Here is a 24,437-nt window from a genome sequence, read left to right on the forward strand (position 1 = left end):
GTGTTGGTTGACGGACGTATTATGAACAGTGTTGGTTGACGAACATACTATGGACAGTGTTGGTTGACGGACGTACTATGAACAGTGTTGGTTGACGGACGTAGTATGAACAGTGTTGGTTGACGGACGTACCATGAACAGTGTTGGTTGACGGACGTACTATGAACAGTGTTGGTTGACGGACGTACTATGAACAGTGTTGGTTGACGGACGTACTATGAACAGTGTTGGTTGACGGACGTACTATGAACAGTGTTGGTTGACGGACGTACTATGAACAGTGTTGGTTGACGGACGTACTATGAACAGTGTTGGTTGACGGACGTACTATGAACAGTGTTGGTTGACGGACGTACTATGAACAGTGTTGGTTGACGGACGTACTATGAACAGTGTTGGTTGACGGACGTACTATGAACAGTGTTGGTTGACGGACGTACTATGAACAGTGTTGGTTGACGGACGTACTATGAACAGTGTTGGTTGACGGACGTACTATGAACAGTGTTGGTTGACGGACGTACAATGAACAGTGTTGGTTGACGGACGTACTATGAACAGTGTTGGTTGACGGACGTACTATGGACAGTGTTGGTTGACGGACGTATTATGAACAGTGTTGGTTGACGGACATACTATGGACAGTGTTGGTTGACGGACGTACTATGAACAGTGTTGGTTGACGGACGTAGTATGAACAGTGTTGGTTGACGGACGTACTATGAACAGTGTTGGTTGACGGACGTACTATGAACAGTGTTGGTTGACGGACGTACTATGAACAGTGTTGGTTGACGGACGTAGTATGAACAGTGTTGGTTGACGGACGTACTATGAACAGTGTTGGTTGACGGACGTACTATGAACAGTGTTGGTTGACGGACGTATTATGAACAGTGTTGGTTGACGGACGTACTATGGACAGTGTTGGTTGACGGACGTACTATGAACAGTGTTGGTTGACGGACGTACTATGGACAGTGTTGGTTGACGGACGTATTATGAACAGTGTTGGTTGACGGACGTACTATGGACAGTGTTGGTTGACGGACGTACTATGAACAGTGTTGGTTGACGGACGTATTATGAACAGTGTTGGTTGACGGACGTACTATGGACAGTGTTGGTTGACGGACGTACTGCTATCATAACACTACTACCCGTTCAGATCTTTCATAGGAGTTATAATACAAAATAGGAGAGGTTGAGGACAGCTGCACCTCAGTGCTAATTTAGTTGAGCTCTGCAAATAAATATAGCTTAAAAATGCTATTAATATTACTATTAACATTCTCTCAGGGAAAGGCAGATTCAGAAGTTAGAAAATAAAAAACAAAATCAGGATATAATTGTGCAATTACAATTAATGTTATGTATTATAAGATTATTTTGTTATATGTCAACATCATCTAGTGGAATAAAAATATTTAACTGATGTTATTATATATACATATATATATATATATATATATATATATATATATATATATATATATATATATATATATATATATATATATATATATATATATATATATATATATATATATATATATATATATATATATATATATATATATATATATATATATATGTATGTATGTATATGTCTTGTTTCTGTGTCCCCTCCCTGGAACATCCTGTCTTTGTTCACCTTGTCTATTCCGCGCAGTATTTTATATGTCGTTATCATGTCTCCCCTGACCCTCCTGTACTCCAGTGTCGTCAGGCCGATTTCCCTTAACCTTTCTTCATAGGACATTCCCCTTAGCTCTGGAAATAACCTTGTCGCAAACCTTTGCACTTTCTCTAATTTCTTGACGTGCTTGATCAAGTGCGGGTTCCAAACAGGTGCTGCATACTCCAGTATGGGCCTGACGTACACGGTGTACAGTGTCTTGAACGATTCCTTACTAAGGTATTGGAACGCTGCTTTCAGGTTTGCCAGGCGCCCATATGCAGCAGCAGTTATCTGCTTGATGTGTGCTTCCGGAGACATGCTCGGTGTTATACTCACCCCAAGATCTTTCTCCTTGAGCGAGGTTTGCAGTCTTTGGCCACCTAGCCTATACTCCGTCTGCCGTCTTCTGTGCCCTTCCCCGATCTTCATGACTTTGCATTTGGCGGGGTTAAATTCGAGAAGCCAGTTGCTGGACCAGGTGTCCAGTCTGTCCTGGTCTCTTTGAAGTCCTGCCTGATCCTCATCTAATTTAATTCTCCTCATTAACTTCACATTATCTGCAAACAGGGACACTTCTGAGTTTAACACTTCCATCATGTCGTTCACATATACCAAAAATAGCACTGGTCCTAGGACCGACCCCTGTGGGACCCCGCTCGTCACAGGTGCCCACTGTGATACTTCATCACGTACCATGACTCGTTGTTGCCTGCCTGTCAGGTATTCTCTGATCCATTGAAGTGCTCTTCCTGTTATATGCCCCTGATCCTCTAGCTTCTGCACTAATCTCTTGTGAGGAACTGTGTCAAAGGCCTTCTTGCAGTCCAAGAAGATGCAATCATCCCACCCCGCTCTCTCGTGTCTTACTTCTGTTACTTTATCATAAAACTCCAGAATTTTTGTGACACAGGATTTGCCTTCCATGAATCCGTGCTGGTTGGCTTTTATACTCTTGTTCCGTTCCAGGTGCTCCACCACTCTCCTCCTGATAATCTTCTCCATAACTTTGCATACTGTGCACGTCAATGACAGGTCTATAGTTTAGTTCCTCTTTTCTGTCTCCTTTTTTAAAAATGGAAACTACATTTGCTGTCTTCCATACGTCAGGTAGTTGCCCAGTTTCCAGGGATGTGTTGAAGATTGTGGTAAGTGGCACACACAACGTATCCGCTCCTTCTCTAAGGACCCACGGGGAGATGTTGTCCGGTCCCATTGCCTTCGAGGTATCGATGTCCCTTAGCAGTTTCTTCACCTCCTCCTCATTTGTATGTATGTCATCCAACACTTGTTGGTATATTCCTTGCTGGTGTCCCCCTCTGTTCTGTCCCCCCAGAGGCCTTCCTGTCTCCATTGTAAATACTTCCTTGAATCTCACATTGAGCTCCTCACATACTTCTTGATCGTTTCTTGTGCGTTCCCCACCTTCTTTCCTCAGCCTTATCACCTGCTCTTTGACTGTTCTCTTCCTCCTAATGTGGTTATACAGCAGCTTCGGGTCAGACTTGACTTTCGATTCTATGTCGTTTTCGTACAATCGCTGGGCCTCCCTCCTTATCTGTGCATACTCGTTTCTGTGTCTTCTACTGATCTCCTTATTTTCCTGGGTCCTTTGCCTCCTGTACCTTTTCCATTCTCTGGTGCACTTAGTGTTTGCCTCCCTACACCTTCGGGTAAACCAAGGACTCACTTTGGTCTTCCTATTATTTCTGTTTCCCTTGGGAACAAACCTTTCCTCTGCCTCCTTGCACTTTGTTGTTACATATTCCATCATCTCGTTTACTGATTTTCCTACCTGTTCTCTGTCCCACTGAACCTCCTGCAGGAAGTTCCTCATACCTGTGTAGTCCCCCTTTTTATAGTTTGGCTTTTCCCATTCAATTTCTGTTACCTTCTCCACTTGTAACTCTACTATATATTCAAAACTCAGAACCACGTTATCGCTAGCTCCAAGGGGCCTCTCGTAAGTGATGTCCTCAATGTCTGAACTGCTCAGCGTGAACACAAGATCCAGTCTTGCTGGCTCATCCTCCCCTCTCTTTCTGGTAGTGTCCCTGACATGTTGATGTATGAGGTTTTCAAGTACCACATCCATCATCTTGGCTCTCCATGTTTCGGGGCCCGCATGTGGCTCCAGGTTTTCCCAGTCGATCTCCCTGTGGTTGAAATCGCCCATTACCAGTAACTTTGCTCTGCTCGAGTGAGCTCTTCTTGCCACCTCAGCCAGTATGTCCATCATTGCTCTGTTGTTTTCTTCTTACTCCTCTCTTGGCCTCCTGCAGTTCTGTGGTGTGTTATACATCACTCCATTGACTACTTTATGTTCTCCAGACTGAATTGTACCTACTATGTAGTCCCTTTCTCCAGTCACGTCCATGCCTTCCATTTCCTCAAATCCCCATCGGTTTTTTATGAGCAGTGCAACCCCTCCTCCTCCTCTACTCCTTCTATCTTTCCTCAGTATCTGATATCCTAGTGGGAAGATTGCATCTGTTATTGTCTCAGCGAGTTTCGTTTCTGTGACTGCTATGATGTCTGCTATGATGTACTCACCTAGTTGTACTCACCTAGTTGAGGTTCCAAGGGTCGAGTCCAAGCTCCTGGCCCCGCCTCTTCACTGGTCGCCACTAGGTCACTCTCCCTGAAAAATGAGCTTTATCGTACCTCTGCTTAAAGCTATGTATGGATCCTGCCTCCACTACATCTCTTCCCAAACTATTCCACTTACTGACTACTCTGTGGCTGAAGAAATACTTCCTAACGTCCCTGTGATTCGTCTGTGTCTTCAACTTCCAACTGTGTCCCCTTGTTGCTGTGTCCAGTCTCGGGAACATCCTGTCTTTGTCCACCTTGTCAATTCCTCTCAGTATTTTGCAAGTCGTTATCATGTCCCCCCTATCTCTCCTGTCCTCCAGTGTCGTCAGGTTGATTTCCCTTAACCTCTCCTCGTAGGACATACCTCTTAGCTCTGGGACTAGTCTTGTGGCAAACCTTTGCATTTTCTCTAGTTTCTTTACTTGCTTGGCTAGCTGTGGGTTCCAAATTGGTGCCGCATACTCCAATATGGGCCTAACGTACACGGTATACAGGGTCCTGAACGACTCCTTATTAAGATTTCAGAATGCTGTTCTGAGGTTTGCCAGGCGCCCATATGCTGCAGCAGTTATTTGGTTGATGTGCGCTTCAGGAGATATGCCTTGTGTTATACTCACCCCAAGATCTTTTTCCTTGAGTGAGGTTTGTAGTCTCCGGTCCCCTAGACTGTACTCCGTCTGCGGTCTTCTTTGCCCTTCCCCAATCGTCATGACTTTGCACTTGGTGGGATTGAACTCCAGGAGCCAAATGCTGGACCAGGTCTGCAGCCTGTCCAGATCCCTTTGTAGTTCTGCCTGGTCTTCGATCGAATGAATTCTTCTCATCAACTTCACGTCATCTGCAGACAGTGACACCTCAGAGTTTATTCCTTCTGTCATGTCGTTCACTGTTATGACCAAGGTCATAATGTGATTAATTTATATGTATTATCCACTTAATATTATACTCTGGGTTTCTTTAATATTAGCAAAATTAAAGATTCCACTAGTTTATAATATTATCTGATTTAGGAATATACCAGGGTATGATGTATATATATATATATCTTGAGTAATGTGTTAGGTAGGTACACCTGGCTAAGGTTTATAACAAGGTATCTCCATTGGTGGGTAGTTTGCACCGCTCTACCCTCTCCCCCTTTTGACGAGTTGATGTCATGAAGGAATTTACTGTATATGGCAGTTCACTCTCTATGCTGACTCAGTGTGCATTGACTGAGCTACCCTCCTAGTACTCCGCCTTATTCTCACTTGAATAGAGAATTGGGTTATAGAAACTCCTGATCCAGTTTGTGGTTTATTGTGAAGTCTTCTGACAATCATATACTGTTATCTTCAGGTTACGATGTGACGACCAGTGTCAAGCTTAGAACTTTGTGATATATTCCTTATGCCAGGGAGTTACTCAGTGAAACTGTCAATTCTCAATATATGTACTTGCACACAAGTAATGTTACTATTGAGGAAGCGGTAATATTCCTCTGATCATTATCAAGTGTAGTGACCATATTGACATGTACATTCTATTTAAGAGTTTTCTTGTGTGAAGGAAAGTTTCTGACATTGATATTTAATAGATATTTATGAATATCTAAAGTATTTAAGCTTTTAAATAAAAAGAAACTTGAGAAGACTAACTATTATTTGTGCCTTACATTTCTAAGTTTGGAACCATATCCTTTCATTCTATGAAGTGTGTTGTTACGGAGTGCACTAACCTGGCTAAAGATTAAGATTTGAACCGTAACATTCACAAATACCAGAAACAGCACTGGTTCTATGACTGACCCCTGTGGGACCCCGCTGGTCACAGGTGCCCACTCTGACACCTCGCCACGTACCATGACTCGCTGCTGTCTTCCTGACAAGTATTCCTTGTTCCATTGTAGTGCCTTCCCTGTTATCCCTGCTTGGTCCTACAGTTTTTGCACTAATCTCTTGTGTGGTACTGTGTCAAACGCCTTCTTGCAGTCCAAGAAAATGCAATCCACCCACCCCTCTCTCTCTTGTCTTACTGCTGTCACCTTGTCATAGAACTCCAGTAGTTTTGTGACACAGGATTTCCCGTCCTTGAAACCATGTTGGGTGCTGTTGATGAGTTCATCCCTTTGTACGTGTTCCACCACTCTTCTCCTGACAATCTTCTCCATGACTTTGCATATTATACATGTCAGTGACACTGGTCTGTAGTTTAGTGCTTCATGTCTGTCTCCTTTTTTTAAAGATTGGGACTACATTTGCTGTCTTCCATACCTCAGGCAATCTCCCTGTTTCGATAGATGTATTGAATATTGTTGTTAGGGTTACACATAGCGGCTCTGCTCCCTCTCTCAGGACCCATGGAGAGATGTTATCTGGCCCCATTGCCTTTGAGGTATCTAGCTCACTCAGAAGCCTCTTCACTTCTTCCTCGGTTGTGTGTACCGTGTCCAGCACCTGGTGATGTGCCACACCTCTCCATCCCTTTGGAGCCCCTTCTATCTCCTCTGTGAACACTTCTTTGAATCTCTTGTTGAGTTCCTCACATCACGGTCATTTCTTGTTGTCTCTCCTCCTTCCTTCCTTAGCCTGATTATCTGGTCCTTGACTGCTGTTTTCCTCCTGATGTGGCTGTATAACAGCTTCGGGTCAGATTTGGCTTTCGCTGCTATGTCGTTTTCATATTGCCGTCGGGCCTCCCTTCTTATCTGTGCATATTCGTTTCTGGCTCTACGACTGCTCTCCTTATTCTCCTGGGTCCTTTGCCTTCTATATTTCTTCCATTCCCTAGCACACTTGGTTTTTGCCTCCTTGCACCTTTGGGTGAACCATAGGCTCATCCTGGCTTTTTCATTATTCCTGTTTCCCTAGGGTACAAACCTCTCTTCATCCTCCTTGCTCATTGTTGCTACATATTCCATCATCTCATTAACTGGCTTCCCTGCCAGTTCTGTCCCACTGAACCTCGTTCAGGAAGTTCCTCATTCCCGTGTAGTCCCCTTTCCTGTAGTTTGGTTTCATTTGTCCTGGCCTTCCTGCTTCCCCCTCCACTTGTAGCTCTACTGTGCTTTCGAAGCTCAAAACCACATTATCGCTGGCCCCAAGGGGTCTTTCATATGTGATGTCCTCAATATCTGCACTGCTCAAGGTGAATACTAAGTCCAATCTTGCTGGCTCATCCTCCCCTCTCTCTTGTAGTGTCCCTTACGTGTTGGTACATGAAGTTTTCCAGTACCACCTCCATCATCTTAGCCCTCCATGTATCTTGGCCCCCATGTGGCTCCAAGTTCTCCCAGTCGATCTCCTTGTGGTTAAAGTCGCCCATGATCAGGAGCTTTGCCCTGCATGCATGAGCTCTTCTGGCCACTGCAGCCAGTGTGTCAACCATCGCTCTATTGCTCTCATCATACTCGTGCCCTGGTCTCCTGCTGTTCTGTGATGGGTTATACATCACTGCAATTACCACCTTGGGACCTCCAGAGTGAAGCGTTCCCGCTATGTAATCACTTTCTTCTCCGCTGTTTCCTCTCTCCAGCTCATCAAAATTCCATCGGTGTTTGATCAGCAGTTCCACTCCTCCACCCCCTCTGTTCCTTCTGTCTTTCCTCATGATCTGGTATCCCATTGGAAAGATGGCATCTGTTATCATACCTGTAAGCTTGGTTTCTGTGAGCGCTATGATGTCCGGTGATGTCTCTTTGACTGTTTCGTGCCACTCCTCCCACTTGTTTGTTATTCCATCAGCGTTTGTGTACCATACCTTCAGTTTCCTTTCTAATACTGTGGTTTGGGGGGCCTGTGGGGGTGGGAGACCTGGTAGCATACTGTGGGATTCTATGATTTGGGATTGGGTGGAAGCTGTGGGTATGGATTGTAGTTTGTGTTGTGATGGTGTGATAGGTTGTGGGGTTCTGAGGATAGTTGTGTGTGTGCTTGCCCTTGCTTCTCTGTTCTGTTCTGACTGACCTCTGCTGGTTCCATCCTTGTTTCCTTTCCTATCTCCTTTCGCTTTTTTCTCCTCTCCCTCAGCTGCTGTCTCTGTTTGTGTTCTGTCTCTGTCTAGGAACACCTTGTACTCTTCCAAGTTTTTTAACCTTGGTTTCTCTTGGAGGATCCTGTTCCTCACTGTTTCTGTCCTGAGAATCAGCTTGATCGGTCGGTTTCTCCCCTTCATGTACCCCCCTATTCTCTGAAAATTTGCAATGTCGTCCATGCCTTCTCCCCCTATTTCCGTGATGATTTTCCCAATCTCCTTTCTTCCTGCCGTCTTTCAGTGTGTCTTTTCCTCTCTCTCCCGAAGCCCATGGATAAACACTGATTTTGCCCTTTCCTCCTCCCATTGCCTCTCCATCTGTGACTCTGGTTCCTGTCTGTATATGGTCATTTTCTCCCTTGATTTTTCCAGTTGCTCTTGGTAGCATGGTTGTGCCTCAGCATTCGACTTCTCCCTCTCTATCTGCACCCAGCTGCTCTTTCCTTTTACTCCCTGACCCTTCTTTGCAGGCTGATATGACCTTAGCTTAATTCATATCTCCTTACTTCCTGTTCATCCTCTCAGCTTCATATGCTGTGTCTTCTCTGGTCACTGTCCCTGAGACTTGCTTCATCCTGTTTACCTCAAACTCTAGGACCCTTACCCTGTCTACTGCAGTTTCAACTTTTGCCTCCCATTTCTTCGCCTCCTTCTCCAACCCCTTTTCCCATTTCGCAGAGAGCTCTTTCTCCATTTTTTCAGAAAGCTCTCCTAATTTTCTCTCCCATTCTTGCTCCATCCTTTTCCACTGCTCCTCCATCCATTCCTCCCTACAAATACCATTGTCATATGATCCCTGATTCCTACGAGTCCCAACCATTTTTTTTTTATTTAGTAAAGGAAAGAGAGAGAAAGAGAGAGAGAGAGGAAGAGAGAGGAAGAGAGAGGAAGAGAGAGGAAGAGAGAAAAGAAGAGAGAGAAAGAAAGAGAGGAAGAGAGAAAAAGAGGAAGAGAGAGGAAAAGAGAGAGGAAGAGAGAGAGAGGAGAGAGAGAAAAAGAAAGAGGAAGAGAAAGAAAGGGAGAGAGAGGAAGAGAGAGAGAGGAAGAGAGAGAGAGAGGAAGAGAGAGAGAGAAAAAGAGAAAGAGAAAGAAAGGGAGAGAGAGGAAGAGAGAGAGAGGAATAGAGAGGAAGGGTGAGAAAGAGTGAGAGAGAGAAGAACAGAGAGAGAGAGAAGAATAGAGAGAGAGGAATAGAGGAAAAGAGACAGAGACGGTGAGAGAAGGACGGGTTAGAGGGTCAATTCACATAAAGGTGTGAAATCCTGTATGTGTGTGTATGTATGTGTGTGTGTGTGTGTGTGCTACAGCTATTCAAGTGCCTAACAGTAGATCCTGTTCTCACCTAGTGTGTGTGTATGTGTGTGTATGTGTGCATTTATGTAAGCAGTCCTTATTTCCCTCATATGTACTACATATGTTTTGCATATGTACCCTATCTCTTGGTTTCCACTGTACTGTCTTGTGTGCCTAAAATTACGTAAATTCACATAAAGGTATGAAATCCTGTATATTTGTGTGTTGTGTTTGTGTGTTGTGTTTGTGTGTTGTGTTTGTGTGTTGTGTTTGTGTGTTGTGTTTGTGTGTTGTGTTTGTGTGTTGTGTTTGTGTGTTGTGTTTGTGTGTTGTGTTTGTGTGTTGTGTTTGTGTGTTGTGTTTGTGTGTTGTGTTTGTGTGTTGTGTTTGTGTGTTGTGTTTGTGTTGTGTGTATTGTGTGTGTGTGTTGTGTGTGTGTGTATGCGTGTGTTAATGTAAGCAGTCCTTATTTCCCTCGTATGTACTACATATGTTTTGCATATGTACCCAATCTCTTGGTTCCCACTGTACTGTCTTGTGCCTAAAATTACGTTTAATTCTGTATGCTAGGCTTCGCTAGGCTACCTCTCATACTAGGCTATCTATCATTAACTGCTTAACTCTCCTAAACCTCAATAAATTCTATTAAATGCCAGTAAATGCTGCTTATACTAATTCTGATAGCTCAAGGAGAGTGACCCCCAATTTCCAGCTAGAGACTGGTGCTGACCCCATGCAACTCATACTAGGTGAATATTACGTGCGGCTGGCAGTGGAGTAATGTTGTCGTCCGTCCTGGGTCCCAGTAGTTGAAAAAGCTTGATGCTTCTCGGTAATTTTTACACTATCTTCCTGTAGGCACTGTATTCTGTAGCTCATCTATTTTTTTTTCACTCACTCACTGTATTTACTGACACATCTATACATATCTCTTATCTCCCTGATCTTGAATCACACTTATTCTTCAAATACCCCACTGCGTTATGGCAACACTATTTAGGGCTGACAACCTTTCACCTTCCTTCCAACGGCCCCCACATAGTAACTGTCACTATTTACTAAATTGCTTTTCTGTGATCACTTATATTTCCTTTTTTCGGGGCTAAAGTGATTATATTCACTCTTACGCATGCACACGCCTATATCCCACACTCTATTCCTTATGGTACAGTCAGAAATTACCACCAAAACACGAGCTCAAACCGCGTGACTCCTCCACGAGTGTGTGTGTCTGTGTGTGTGTCTGTGTGTACTCACCTAGTTGTACTCACCTAGTTGAGGTTGCGGGGGTCGAGTCCGAGCTCCTGGCCCCGCCTCTTCACTGATCGCTACTAGGTCACTCTCCCTGAGCCGTGAGCTTTATCATACCTCTGCTTAAAGCTATGTATGGATCCTGCCTCCACTACATCGCTTCCCAAACTATTCCACTTACTGACTACTCTGTGGCTGAAGAAATACTTCCTAACATCCCTGTGATTTATCTGTGTCTTCAGCTTCCAACTGTGTCCCCTTGTTACTGTGTCCAATCTCTGGAACATCCTGTCTTTGTCCACCTTGTCAATTCCTCTCAGTATTTTGTATGTCTTTATCATGTCCCCCCTATCTCTCCTGTCCTCCAGTGTCGTCAGGTTGATTTCCCTTAACCTCTCCTCGTAGGACGTACCTCTTAGCTCTGGGACTAGTCTTGTTGCAAACCTTTGCACTTTCTCTAGTTTCTTTACGTGCTTGGCTAGGTGTGGGTTCCAAACTGGTGCCGCATACTCCAATATGGGCCTAACGTATACGGTGTACAGGGTCCTGAACGATTCCTTATTAAGATGTCGGAATGCTGTTCTGAGGTTTGCTAGGCGCCCATATGCTGCAGCAGTTATTTGGTTGAAGTGCGCTTCAGGAGATGTGCCTGGTGTTATACTCACCCCAAGATCTTTTTCCTTGAGTGAGGTTTGTAGTCTCTGACCCCCTAGACTGTACTCCGTCTGCGGCCTTCTTTGCCCTTCCCCAATCTTCATGACTTTGCACTTGGTGGGATTGAACTCCAGGAGCCAATTGTTGGACCAAATCTGCAGCCTGTCCAGATCCCTTTGTAGTTCTGCCTGGTCTTCGATCGAGTGTATTCTTCTCATCAACTTCACGTCATCTGCAAACAGGGACACCTCAGAGTCTATTCCTTCCGTCATGTCGTTCACAAATACCAGAAACAGCACTGGTCCTAGGACTGACCCCTGCGGGACCCCGCTGGTCACAGGTGCCCACTCTGACACCTCGCCACGTACCATGACTCGCTGCTGTCTTCCTGACAAGTATTCCCTGATCCATTGTAGTGCCTTCCCTGTTATCCCTGCTTGGTCCTCCAGTTTTTGCACCAATCTCTTGTGTGGAACTGTGTCAAACGCCTTCTTGCAGTCCAAGAAAATGCAATCCACCCACCCCTCTCTCTCTTGTCTTACTGCTGTCACCATGTCATAGAACTCCAGTAGGTTTGTGACACAGGATTTCCCGTCCCTGAAACCATGCTGGCTGCTGTTGATGAGATCGTTCCTTTCTAGGTGTTCCACCACTCTTCTCCTGATAATCTTCTCCATGATTTTGCATACTATACATGTCAGTGACACTGGTCTGTAGTTTAATGCTTCATGTCTGTCTCCTTTTTTAAAGATTGGGACTACATTTGCTGTCTTCCATGCCTCAGGCAATCTCCCTGTTTCGATAGATGTATTGAATATTGTTGTTAGGGGTGTGTCTGTGTGTGTGTCTGTGTGTGTGTCTGTGTGTGTCTGTGTGTGTGTCTGTGTGTGTGTCTGTGTGTGTGTCTGTGTGTGTGTCTGTGTGTGTGTCTGTGTGTGTCTGTGTGTGTGTCTGTGTGTGTGTCTGTGTGTGTGTCTGTGTGTGTGTGTGTGTGTGTGTGTGTGTGTGTGTGTGTGTCTGTGTGTGTGTCTGTGTGTGTGTCTGTGTGTGTGTCTGTGTGTGTGTCTGTGTGTGTGTGTGTGTGTGTGTCTGTGTGTGTCTGTGTGTGTGTCTGTGTGTGTGTCTGTGTGTGTGTCTGTGTGTGTGTCTGTGTGTGTGTCTGTGTGTGTGTCTGTGTGTGGGTCTGTGTGTGGGTCTGTGTGTGTGTGTGTCTGTGTGTTGTGGGGAATTTCGTGATTCCCCAGACGATTAGAGAGGTGTCAGTTCTGTATATACTTAATTACTAAGAATTAGCCTCGTAACTCCGAGGCCAATTATACACTACAATTACTACACTACTACTACACATATTTAAGCTAAGTTAAAGATAGTCGTTTAGCTTAAGACAGTAGTTACGCTTCTCATAAACAAAAATGCCTTAGGCATTTTTCATAAACTATACATTCATACACTATACGATCACCGCAGGCAAGGGTCTCATTAGCTGGACCAGGCAGTTGCGTGACTCAACAGGTAATCTTAGGCATCAACCGCCCCCAACACTACCACATGAGTATTGGTGAATGTATTCAGGTGTGTAAACGTGTATAGAGGTGGCACTCTCACGACCATAGCAGCTGCCTGTCAGTCACACAGCCTACTGTGAGGAATTAAGGTCAGTACCCCACTGATTAAAGTTGCCTTGAAGAGGAAGTGACCCCTCATACACTACCTAAATTCCCCACATGTGTGTATATATATAGATAGATATAGCTTTGGCTCTAGGATGAGTAAACACAATGTGAGATGAGTTTTCGTAACACTTATGACATACAAGAAAATTGGATCAATATCATATACCCTTGCAAAAATATACATCAGGTTCTTATAAGGCATACAATTTAAAAACACACACTTAAGAAGGTACATGATAAGGATGTTGCTTAGGCACCGCGTTTTAAGTGTGTAAAATAACTTACCAGCTCTACATGGAGGGACCACCTAAAGGGATGTATTAAGATCCCCACAACACCCCACACTAGGAACCAGCATTAAACTCCCCTACAAGACCCACACAAGAAACCAGAATTAAGCTTCCCACAAGACCCACACTAGGAACCAGCATTAAGCTCCCCACAACACCCACACTAGGAACCAGCACTAACCGCCCCACAACACCTTCACTAGGAACCAGCATTAAGATCCCCACAACATCCACCCTTCGAGCCAGCATGGAATACAAAGAATAGAGGATTACAGAAAACTCCTACGTAAACTGCATTGTTTCCCAGGTAAACTGTACATTGCATGGTTTATAAAACGCCCACATACACACATACACCTTTGGCAACTACAGCAGCCTGAAGAAACCGAGTCTCAAAATGGCGGCTTACAAGGTGTAAAAACAGTCCTGAACTCCAGCTCACCAGGAGAAAGACCTCAGAGCCACACTCAGGTATACCTGGAGTATACCTGGAGAGAATTTCGGGAGTCAGCGCCCCCACGGCTTAGTCAGAGACCAGGCCTCGTAGTGGATCAGGGTCTGATCAACCAGGCTGTTACTGCTGGCCGCACGCAAACTGACGTACGAACCACAGCCCAACTGGTCAGGTACTGACTTTAGGTGCCTGTCCAGTGCCTACTTGAAGACAGCCAGGGGTCTGTTGGTAATCCCACTTACGTATGCTAGGAGGCAGTTGAACAGTCTTGGGTCCTTGACACTTACTGTGTTGTCTCTCAGTGTACTCGTGGCGCCCCTGCTTTTCATTGGGGGAATGTTGCATCTTCTGCCGAGTCTTTTGCTTTCATAGGGAGTGATTTTCGCGTGAAAGCTTGGCAATAATCCCTCTAGGATTTTCCAAGTGTATATTATCATGTATCTCTCTCGCCTGCGTTCCAGGGAATACAAATCAAGCGACCTCAACCGTTCCCTGTAATTTAGGTGCCTTATCGTACTTATGTGTGCCGTGAAAGTTCTTTGTACACTCTCCAGGTCAGCAATTTCGCCTGCCTTGAAGGGGGCAGTTAATGTACAGCGGTATCCCAGGCTAGAGAGAACAAACGATTTGAAGTGAATCATCATAGGCTTGGCGTCCCTAGTTTTGAAGGTTATCATTATCAATCCTATCATTTTCCTAGCAGATGCGGAAGATACATTGTTGTGGTCTTCGAAGGCGAGATCCTCTGACATTTCACTCCCAGGTCCTTCACATTTATTTTTCGCTCTATTGTATGGTTAGAATTTGTTGGATAGCCTGATACAGTTTTAATTTCCTCAAGTTTTCCATATCTGAGTAGTCGTAATTCCTCTTCATTGAACTTCATATTGTTTTGAGTGGCCCATTTGAAAATTTGGTTGACGTCCGCTTGGAGTCTTGCGGTGTCTTCGATGGAGGTCACTGTCATGGCAATTCGGGTGTCATCCGCAAACGAAGACGCCCACACACACACACACAGACAGACACAAACACACACACACACACACACACACACACACACACACACACACACACACACACACACACACACACACACACACACACACACACACACACACACACACACACACACACACACACACACGTACACATACACACACACACACACCATCTACTTAAGTAAGATTTGAAAGAATGCAAGAGAATATACCAGAGGACTTTTCCAGAGCAACGTCACAGAACGTCACAGTGAAAAACCTGTCAGTCACAAACATAGACAAGAATCACATCCTAATATGTCTTAAGATGTTGAATAATCAGTGGCACCGGTTTATATGTACAACCAGCCAGGTTACGAGCATATTACATATTCATCCACATAATACAGACAAATGCACTCTCCCACTAACTCGTTACAATACTAATAATTCTAGAAAATACTATATATTATTAAAGAAATTAAAGAAATTACCTTAACATAATAGATAAATATTTATTCATCTGACTGGAATATTCCAGATTCACAAGGAATAAAAAGTATTCAAATCTTTAAAGAATATTCATGGTAAGCATATATATAAGCTTTATTCTCTACATACATAAGGACTAATTATAACACTCCCATTAGTGTCGTTTGAAGAACGTACTGCCGACACCATTGGCTGAAAAACTTAACTGCTGCCAGAAATTAATGTAAAGAAGTATGGAAACAATCATTGAAAAAACAAGATCAAGGGATAAAAATATTTCCTTTTAAAATGTCTAAAAAGTTTGTGTACATATCATCCCTCTCCCTGAAGCCATGTATCACAACAACACTTCACTGGGATACATATCATCTCCCTCCCTGAAGACATGTATCACAACAACACTTCACTGGGATACATATCATCTCCCTCCCTGAAGACATGTATCACAACAACACTTCACTGGGATACATATCATCTCCCTCCCTGAAGACATGTATCACAACAACACTTCACTGGGATACATATCATCCCCCTCCCTGAAGACATGTATCACAACAACACTTCACTGGGATACATATCCTCCCCCTCCCTGAAGACATGTAACACAACAACACTTCACTGGGATACATATCCTCCCCCTCCCTGAAGACATGTATCACAACAACACTTCACTGGGATACATATCCTCCCCCTCCCTGAAGACATGTATCACAACAACACTTCACTGGGATACATATCTTCCTCCCTCCCTGAAGACATGTATCACAACAACACTTCACTGGGGCACATATCCTCCCCCTCCCTGAAGACATGTATCACAACAACACTTCACTGGGATACATATCTTCCTCCCTCCCTGAAGACATGTATCACAACAACACTTCACTGGGATACATATCCTCCTCCCTCCCTGAAGACATGTATCACAACAACACTTCACTGGGATACATATCCTCCCCCTCCCTGAAGACATGTATCACAACAACACTTCACTGGGATACATATCCTCTCCCTCCCTGAAGACATGTATCACAACAACACTTCACTGGGATACATATTCTCTCCCTCCCTGAAGACATGTATCACAACAACACTTCACTGGGATACATATTCTCTCCCTCCCTGAAGACATGTATCACAACAACACTTCACTGGGATACATATCATCTCCCTCCCTGAAGACATGTATCACAACAACACTTCACTGGGATACATATCCTCCTCCCTCCCTGAAGACATGTATCACAACAACACTTCACTGGGATACATATCCTCCTCCCTCCCTGAAGACATGTATCACAACAACACTTCACTGGGATACATATCCTCCTCCCTCCCTGAAGACATGTATCACAACAACACTTCACTGGGATACATATCCTCCTCCCTCCCTGAAGACATGTATCACAACAACACTTCACTGGGATACATATCCTCCTCCCTCCCTGAAGACATGTATCACAACAACACTTCACTGGGATACATATCCTCCTCCCTCCCTGAAGACATGTATCACAACAACACTTCACTGGGATACATATCCTCCTCCCTCCCTGAAGACATGTATCACAACAACACTTCACTGGGATACATATCCTCCTCCCTCCCTGAAGACATGTATCACAACAACACTTCACTGGGATACATATCCTCCTCCCTCCCTGAAGACATGTATCACAACAACACTTCACTGGGATACATATCCTCCTACCTCCCTGAAGACATGTATCACAACAACCCTTCACTGGGATACATATCATCTCCCTCCCTGAAGACATGTATCACAACAACACTTCACTGGGATACATATCATCTCCCTCCCTGAAGACATGTATCACAACAACGCTTCACTGGGATACATATCATCTCCCTCCCTGAAGACATGTATCACAACAACACTTCACTGGGATACATATCCTCCTCCCTCACTGAAGACATCACAACAACACTTCACTGGGATACATATCCTCCTCCCTCCCTGAAGACATGTATCACAACAACACTTCACTGGGATACATATCCTCCTCCCTCCCTGAATATATCACAACAACACTTCACTGGGATACATATCCTCCTACCTCCCTGAAGACATGTATCACAACAACACTTCACTGGGATACATATCCTCCTCCCTCCCTGAAGATATCACAACAACACTTCACTGGGATACATATCCTCCTCCCTCCCTGAAGACATGTATCACAACAACACTTCACTGGGATACATATCCTCCTCCCTCCCTGAAGATATGTATCACAACAACACTTCACTGGGATACATATCCTCCTCCCTCCCTGAAGATATCACAACAACACTTCACTGGGATACAAGTCCTCCTTCCTCCCTGAAGACATCACAACAACACTTCACTGGGATACATATCCTCCTCCCTCCCTGAAGACATGTATCACAACAACACTTCACTGGGATACATATCCTCCTCCCTCCCTGAAGACATCACAACAACATTTCACTGGGATACATACCCTCCTCCCTCCCTGAAGACATGTATCGCAACAACACTTCACTGGGATACATATCCTCCTCCCTCCCTGAAGACATGTATCACAACAACACTTCACTGGGATACATATCCTCCTCCCTCCCTGAAGACATGTATCACAACAACACTTCACTGGGATACATATCCTCCTCCCTCCCTGAAGACATGTATCACAACAACACTTCACTGGGATACATATCATCCTCCCTCCCTGAAGACATGTATCACAACAACACTTCACTGGGATACATATCCTCCTCCCTCCCTGAAGACATGTATCACAACAACACTTCACTGGGATACATATCATCCTCCCTCCCTGAAGACATGTATCACAACAACACTTCACTGGGATACATATCCTCCTCCCTCCCTGAAGACATGTATCACAACAACACTTCACTGGGATACATATCCTCCTCCCTCCCTGAAGACATGTATCACAACAACACTTCACTGGGATACATATCCTCCTCCCTCCCTGAAGATATGTATCACAACAACACTTCACTGGGATACATATCCTCCTCCCTCCCTGAAGCCATGTATCACAACAACACTTCACTGGGATACATATCCTCCTCCCTCCCTGAAGACATCACAACAACACTTCACTGGGATACATATCCTCCTCTCTCCCTGAAGACATCACAACAACACTTCACTGGGATACATATCCTCCTCCCTCCCTGAAGACATCACAACAACACTTCACTGGGATACATATCCTCCTCCCTCTCTGAAGACATGTATCACAACAACACTTCACTGGGATACATATCCTCCTCCGTCCCTGAAGACATCACAACAACACTTCACTGGGATACATATCCTCCTCCCTCCCTGAAGACATGTATCACAACAACACTTCACTGGGATACATATCCTCCTCCCTCCCTGAAGATATCACAACAACACTTCACTGGGATACATATCCTCCTCCCTCCCTGAAGACATGTATCGCAACAACACTTCACTGGGATACATATCCTCCTCCCTCCCTGAAGACATCACAACAACATTTCACTGGGATACATATCCTCCTCCCTCCCTGAAGACATCACAACAACACTTCACTGGGATACATATCCTCCTCCCTCCCTGAAGACATCACAACAACATTTCACTGGGATACATATCCTCCTCCATCCCTAAAGACATGTATCGCAACAACACTTCACTGGGATACATATCCTCCTCCCTCCCTGAAGACATGTATCGCAACAACACTTCACTGGGGCACATATCCTCCCCCTCCCTGTATCACACTTCACTGGGATATCGTTTTGTTCTATGGAAAATTTTTAACGTCATAATATAAATATATTTTCCTGTAGAGTAAAATGTTGTCTCAATACATGTTTGTTGCGCTACGTGTATTTTTTTTTTTTTTTGTGTGTGTATTCATGAAAGTTGAAGAGTTGCAATCCTCTATCATTAAATAATTGCCTAAACTGCTGGCAACAAGTCTGGGGTGTGTAAATGGTGCTCTATATTTCTGAAAGTGTATTTACAATGTCTATGTAAATGTTATTCCGGTGCCTAAAGATGAAATTTTTAATAATCCTAATTATGAACCTAGATTTGCCTTATATAATTTGCGTAAATTAGTGTAGCTCGGTAACTTGATTATAGAGATACACTTCTTTGTAGAGGATAATGAGTGGCATTTCCTGTGTTTAAAGACGAAAATATATAATTTAATTTTCGTCTTAACTTATCCTTGCTAGAAAATTGTGATTATACTGTGTATAAATATGACAATGAAGTCAACAAATAAATTATTTAGATCTGTAAATCACGAGTGGTTCCTGGTCATTAATGTTATTCTTCCTCATATTTTCGCTTGGCTTGTGATGCTCCCTTCAGGTAATAACCTGTTATTTTTTATTCATGTGAGTTTTGTGTATTTATTAGCTTTTATTTCAGTTTTTATTTTTCAGTTATTCTTTCCTTCATTTCACTGCTCTTGTGTGTGATGACCTGAGTGTTTGTGTACTAGGCTCTTCCTGCCTACGTTTTATGTTCTGGGTGTTCTGCGCGTAGTTAGTTATCCTCTGCTGTTTCACATCCCTGTTCTTTGCTGCGAAGGTATTGCAAAGATAAATGTGATACAGCGGAGCTTTTAGTTGGAATGTGTGGGGAGGGAGGTGTGTAGTGGGTGTTGAACGTGGATGACTACTGTTAGGGGATTGAAGTGAATAACGGGGTTTGGTTGAACTTGAGCTGGGTATTGAGTCGATGTGTGGCCGAGTAACGGTGGTGAGAGCATGTAGTGGAAAAAATAGTGAGGGTTCATGAATGCCGAAGATGGATAACGGGGCAAAGAGTTGGGTGAAAGAGAGGATATCAGTAGATAGAGAGAAGGTATGGTTAACTTGAAGTAAAGTCTTGGAAGTAATTTAAGGTTAGGAATAGGCATGGTAGTTGGTATTACTTACGATGGATAAGGTTTTTTTCCTTAGTGTCGAGCTCCTTCTGGATGTTGGTTCAATTATTTCCCTTGTTTAAATGTATTTTGATCCCCTCCTCTCTGATCTTTTGCCGGTCCCTCCTCCTCAGCTACTTGCCCCTTGTTTCTTGTCTCTCTCACACTGTTTCTTTGAGTATGAGCACTACTGTATTGCAGCAAAGCCAATTTTTCTTATAATGCGTTCTTGTAAATTCATCTGAGTGCCCCTGGCTGTCATTATTTTAATGATTTATGCTCTTCTCCTATGTTGTTTTCCTCTCTCATAACCAAGCCATCATTGATTTGTCTTTCTCCTGCATGCCTCGTTGTTCTAATGTTCACTCCGCATCTTTGACGATACTTATCACTTCAGGCTCCTTTTCAGAAAATATGAAAATAATGTCTTTGGCCCTAATATCCTTTCTGTTTATCTCTTCCATTTTTTCGCATCTACTTCTTTTTGTTATCTCACAAATATATCATCAAATCCCTTTCAAAGTTTCGATTCCAATATGTGTGTCATCAGCTTATTTAATTACCATTTTACACCATAACCATTTCTCTCTAACTCCTCGTACATTGTCACCATCTCTCTATAGTGACTCCCACCTGTCATTCTTCTAACATTCACTCTAGGCTCTGTCATCCTACTTCACGCTTCACTCTGCAGTTTAAATTAAGCCACAAAGGTTGGTCCTTGACTCTATTTAAATCAAATACTTTTTCTTACCACAGCCTTGAGGAGAAAGAAGACTAGTCTTGCTGCCATTACTGTTTCTTTCCCATTGTTCTCTAACAACTGGTTCGCCGCTCACATTCGGCTCACATTATCCACTGATAACTTTCGAGATTTTATTACAATCTGTTGATTGATATTTCATTAACCTTATCTACTCTCATAGTGTTATAAAACACATCATCTTTATCAATCATTACATTACCCAGATATTTTTTTTTATTTTTTCATCTTTACTTTTTATCCTCATGGATTCAAACATCACCTTAATTTATCGCGCACTCTTGATCTACACTATTCATTTCACTTGTTGCATGTTCACCGGATATTAGCAAACTAGCAAGTGTGGTGTATGAGGACATTTTGTATGCTCATATATTCTACACTCAGTAAGGAAGGTAATGTTTTTATCAGCTGCCACAACATTTTTTAATCACTTTATTTGTGTAGTTGTGGAGTTCGATTCTCAGCTCCTGATTCCGCCTCTTAACGAGCCGTGACCAGGATCACTTGTTCCTAGCTGAGTGAGCTCTGTCACATCTCTTCGGAAAACTGTGTATAGAGCTGCCCCCACTGACCTAACTTTCAAATTATTCCATGAGGCTCAAGAAGATAATTTTTGGCACCACTGAAATTCCAAACATGGCATTTATTTTTTTTTTAATCTCAAACGGCCTTTTTTTATCCATACTGTAAAGTATTCTATCTTGTCAATTACTATCACTGAATATCACAGGAATTCAGTTATACGCTTGAGTAGATCTATCTCATTCATATTGATAATATGAATTTGAAAAGTACGTTCATAGAGTAACTTGCAAGTTAAACAGAGTAAGTGATGTTATAGTAGCCAGGCTTAGACTTGTTTACAAGTACTTATGGCAGTGTGGCAGACACAGATGATGATCTAACTAAAGGTGAAGTATTTGGTTACTTTCGTGACTATATCTAATCTTCGTGACTTTTTCCACTTACTGAGAAAGACAGCATAATAACCATTGTAGAATGTCAAAGTATCATATTAATGTAAATAAGATACCAGACATATTACGCAAATATCCTTAATTTACTCGCAACAGATACCCGTAAGTCAATCAGTAATTGTTAAAATTCAGATGTACCCCTCTTAATCTTTCTTTTTTTTTTTTTTTGGAGTGCCTAGTTGCTAGTATTTTTGTGTGTCCATATGCTTTTGCGCTACCTCTCCTTCGTGTGTGTGTATGTATGTGTGTCTGTGTGTGTGTGTATGTATGTATGTATGTATGTATGTGTGTACTCACCTATTTGTGGTTGCAGGGGTCGAATCATTGTTCCTGGCCCCGCCTCTTCACTGATGTGTGTGTGTGTACTCACCTAGTTGTACTCACCTAGTTGAGGTTGCAGGGGTCGAGTCCAAGCTCCTGGCCCCGCCTCTTCACTGGTCGCTACTAGGTCACTCTCCCTGAACCGTGAGCTTTATCATACCTCTGCTTAAAACTATGTATGGATCCTGCCTCCACTACATCGCTTCCCAAACTATTCCACTTCCTGACTACTCTGTGGCTGAAGAAATACTTCCTAACATCCCTGTGATTCATCAGTGTCTTCAACTTCCAACTGTGTCCCCTTGTTGCTGTGTCCCATCTCAGGAACATCCTGTCTCTGTCCACCTTGTCAATTCCTCTCAGTATTTTGTATGTCGTTATCATGTCCCCTGTATCTCTCTTGTCCTCCAGTGTCGTCAGGTTGATTTTCCTTAACCTCTCCTCGTAGGACATACCTCTTAGCTCTGGGATTAGTCTTGTTGCAAACCTTTGCACTTTCTCTAGTTTCTTTACGTGCTTGGCAAGGTGTGGGTTTCAAACTGGTGCCGCATACTCCAATATGGGCCTAACGTAGACGTTGTACAGGATCCTGAACGATTCCTTATTAAGATGTCGGAATGCTGTTCTGAGGTTTGCTAGGCGCCCATATGCTGCAGCAGTTATTTGGTTGATGTGCGCTTCAGATGTGCCTGGTGTTATACTCACCCCAAGATCTTTTTCCTTGAGCGAGGTTTGTAGTCTCCGGCCCCCTAGACTGTACTCCGTCTGCGGTCTTCTTTGCCCTTCCCCAGTCTTCATGACTTTGCACTTGGTGGGGTTGAACTCCAGGAGCCAATTGCTGGACCAGGTCTGCAGCCTGTCCAGATCCCTTTGCAGTTCTGCCTGGTCTTCGATCGAATGAATTCTTCTCATCAACTTCACGCCATCTGCAAACAGGGACACTTCGGAGTCTATTCCTTCCGTCATGTCGTTCACAAATACCAGAAATACCACTGGTCCAAGAACTGACCTCTGTGGGACCCCGCTGGTCACAGGTGCCCACTCTGACACCTCGCCACGTACCATGACTCGCTGCTGTCTTCCTGACAAGTATTCCTTGATCCATTGTAGTGCCTTCCCCCTTCCCTGTTATCCGTGCTTGGTCCTACAGTTTTTGCACTAATCTCTTGTGTGGAACTGTGTCAAACGCCTGCTTGCAGTCCAAGAAAATGCAATCCACCCATCCCTCTCTCTCTTGTCTTACTGCTGTCACCATGTCATAGAACTCCAGTAGGTTTGTGACACAGGATTTCCCGTCCCTGAAACCATGTTGGCTGCTGTTGATGAGATCATTCCTTTCTAGGTATTCCACCATTCTTCTCCCGACAATCTTCTCCATGACTTTGCATACTATACATGTCAGTGACACTGGTCTGTAGTTTAGTGCTTCATGTCTGTCTCCTTTTATAAGGATTGGGACTACATTTGCTGTCTTCCATGCCTCAGGCAATCTCCCTGTTTCGATAGATGTATTGAATATTGTTGTTAGGGGTACACATAGCGCCTTTGCTACCTCTCTCAGGACCCACGGAGAGATATTATCCGGCCCCATTGCCTTTGAGGTATCTAGCTCACTCAGAAGCCTCTTCACTTCTTTCTCGGTTGTGTGTACTGTGTCCAGCAATTGGTGATGTGCCCCAACTCTACGTCTTTCTGGAGCCCCTTCTGTCTCCTCTGTGAACACTTCTTTGAATCTCTTGTTGAGTTCCTCACATACTTCACGGTCATTTCTTGTTGTCTCTCCTCCTTCCTTCCTTAGCCTGATTACCTGGTCCTTGACTGTTGCTTTCCTTCTGATGTGGCTGTATAACAGCTTCGGGTCAGATTTGGCTTTCGCTGCTATGTCGTTTTCATATTGTCGTTGGGCCTCCCTTCTTATCTGTGCATATTCGTTTCTGGCTCTACGACTGCTCTCCTTATTCTCCTGGGTCCTTTGCCTTCTATATTTCTTCCATTCCGTAGCACACTTGGTTTTTGCCTCCCTGCACCTTTGGGTGAACCATGGGCTCATCCTGGCTTTTTCATTATTCCTGTT

At 43.8% G+C, this 24,437-nt stretch overlaps 1 protein-coding gene across 1 annotated transcript in view; it reads left to right on the plus strand.

The window, feature by feature from the left end:
- LOC128695495 (uncharacterized) overlaps positions 1–24,437 on the plus strand; it is a 458,740-nt gene that overhangs the window by 238,893 nt on the left and 195,410 nt on the right. The gene's annotated exons all lie outside the window — the stretch shown is intronic.

The sequence above is a fragment of the Cherax quadricarinatus genome, chromosome 2, assembly GCF_038502225.1.
Source record: "Cherax quadricarinatus isolate ZL_2023a chromosome 2, ASM3850222v1, whole genome shotgun sequence".
Classification (NCBI taxonomy): Eukaryota; Metazoa; Arthropoda; class Malacostraca; order Decapoda; family Parastacidae; genus Cherax; species Cherax quadricarinatus.